The 2783-nt window shown below is 26.6% G+C and overlaps 1 non-coding gene across 1 annotated transcript; it reads right to left on the bottom strand.

The window, feature by feature from the left end:
• Window positions 1–2274: 2274 nt before the first annotated feature.
• Trnai-uau (transfer RNA isoleucine (anticodon UAU)) lies at window positions 2275–2369 on the bottom strand. The gene is made up of 2 exons: window positions 2332–2369; window positions 2275–2310 (listed from the first exon to the last, which is right to left on the bottom strand). It is a non-coding gene; the product is annotated as a tRNA-Ile (tRNA).
• Between the last annotated feature and the right edge of the window lie 414 nt (window positions 2370–2783).

Below are 2783 nucleotides of genomic sequence, written 5' to 3'. Positions count from 1 at the left end.
TTTATAAATAATTTTTTGGAAAAAAAGTTTTAAAATAAAATTGGTATGCCATTCTTTAGAAATCACTAATCAACATCTAAAACCAAAATTTCAAAAAAATTCAATGTCCCGTTTTCGAAAATTTGATTTTTCAAAATAAAATTTTCAAAATTTTTTTAAAAATCCAAAAATTATTTTTTTCAAAATCTTATTTTTGGCTTATATTTAAATTATATAAATGCTTCTTCACAAAAAGTTTAGTTGAAATCGAATAAGCATTCGGAGATAATCGGATTTGAAAAAAAACGGTTTTATGACAGGTACCGTTAATAATGATTCTCAAAAAAAAATTTTTTCATTGAAAGATAGACCTTAGCTTAAAACTAACATTTGAATTTTTTAAACAAAATCGTTAGAGCCGTTTTCGAGATATTTCAATTTTACTAAAATCGGTATATGACAAGTACCGTTATTTTTGGTCCAAAAAATTAATTCCAAAAACCCCTCTGGAGAGTCGCCAAATAACGCTACATACCAAGTTTGACATTAATCGGTCCATCCGTTTAGGCTGTAGCTCCTTATACAGACAGACAGACAGACTGACAGACAGACAGACTGACAGACAGACAGACAGACAGACGGACTTCCGGGACCCACTTTTTTGGCATTGTCTACCATCGTAATGTCATGGAAAAATGTTATCTCAACTTTTTTTTTTTGTACGAATGCATAACTTGATATATAGTACCTATATCGCAAGTAATACATTTAAGTTGTCTTATAAGTCGTACTTTTGAAATAAAAAAAATATTTTTTGGATCGTGTGGATATTTTTTGGACCGTTTTCATTATATCTGACTTTCTCCTAAATGACAAATCCGATGTCAATTAAATTTTTTTGTACAAAACATTTTAGTAATTTTAATATTAAAACTAAGAAACATTTTCAAATAAATCATTTTTGGATTTTTAAAAATACGTTCAAACTTTTTTTGACAAACCAATTTTTTGAAAACAGACTAGGTAATTTATGTTGTGGCAACTTTGTTATTATGTGTCTATTTATTTACTTTTCAATGGAAAACTAATTTTGTGAAAACTTGTATTGTAGTTTTACATACATATAAGAAAAATTAATTTAAAAAACGAATCTAACGATTTTCAATTTTTTTTTTCTGAAAATTTTTTGTGACTTATGTAAATGACTTCAAACAATTATATTAGCCGTGTTTTATTGGTACTCAGTATTTTACTGAGTAAACATTTTATGATCTAAATAACAAAAAGCGATTACTTTTATTTATTTTTTATAATCCTTTTTTGTTGAAGGGTAAAAAATGTATAAGTTAAGGAAAAAAAAATTCTCTGTAAACCAACAAATAAAAAGTTTTGTTTATCCTTAGCAATCATTTGTTGTTGTTTACCGTGTAAAATTTTACTGAGCTAAGTACTGAGTTACCAATAAAACACGCTAATTATTTTATATATTATTTTTCTTTTTTTTTTAATGTTGGAAAATATTTTTTAAACGGCTCTTATGATTTTCAAATTCTTAAAAAGTATACAAATATAAAAAAAAAAATCAATCTTTTGAAAATATTAAATTCTTTTCTTAAAATTTCTTTAACAAATCGATTTTGTTTTGAAAATTTATTTTAACTTTTTTAAATGTATGTATTTAATTTTTAAAATTTATTTTTTAATTTATTTTAAAGAAAACTAAAAAATATAGTTAAACAAAATTCAAAAATATATTCATATTCATACATATTATTTTTTGAAAAATTGATTTTTTCAAAAATCCAAAAATTTCGCCTTTAACCTTAAAATTTCCTAAATTGAAAAAATTAAATTAATCTTTTTATAAATAATATAAATATAACACCAATTCATATGGAATTCAAAAAGCGTTTTAAAAACTATCAATACAAATTTTTTATTTTGTTTTATTAATTTGCATAATATTGTAAATCTACATATATCTATATCTACTTATGATATCTAATAAAGGTACATTTAAATTCCAAATCTGATTATTGAATTAAACCAAGCATGTACCCTCATTTCTATCGATTTTTCAACCGACAAGTCGCGACACAGATAAGGGTAGCTTCGTTCTTCACATACTTCTGACATAATTTTTTTTCGCATTACACATTTATTTTATTTTCTTCCAACATCTGTTTAGTCGTAGAAATACTTTTTTTTTACTCTCATAATCAGTTATATTCATTAGAACAACTTTCTTCTTACATTCCAGGCACACAACATTCTCATGGTTAAAAAAAAAAAACATGCTCCAGGTGAGGCTCGAACTCACAACCCCGGCATAGCTCAACAACAAATACTGATTATAAGTACCGTGCGCTAACCAATTGCGCCACTGGAGCTCGGCAACGAGATTGTCCAAATGTTTATATGAAACCAAGTAGGCCTTTTAAGGGTGACTGGAGAACTTTTTTCAATATCGTACGGTCAGCAAAATACATTAGGGGACAATAGAAATTTGCTCTTGGGGGTGGAAAGTCAAAAGAAAGGAGAACAAAAACGATGACATCGTTTAAACATTTTTCATCATCTTGTCACAAATTTAAATGACAAGCTGTGTGACATAGGTTCATATCTATCTCTATAGTAGTATCTATAAGATACATTTGATATGATTTGATTATACAACCACTTAGGTTTTATAGGTATCATATAGCTCTAGTTTCCAATGTTGAAACAAGTGTTTTGAATTTGTGGTTTAGGTGGAGGTATAGTAGCTAAAAAAGTGTAGCTATCTACATTGGATCCCAACTACC

This window comes from Episyrphus balteatus, chromosome 3 (genome assembly GCF_945859705.1).
Source record: "Episyrphus balteatus chromosome 3, idEpiBalt1.1, whole genome shotgun sequence".
Lineage (NCBI taxonomy): Eukaryota > Metazoa > Arthropoda > Insecta > Diptera > Syrphidae > Episyrphus > Episyrphus balteatus.
The sequence above is the reverse complement of the archived record's forward strand: the minus strand, read 5'-3'. Positions and strand labels throughout refer to the sequence as shown.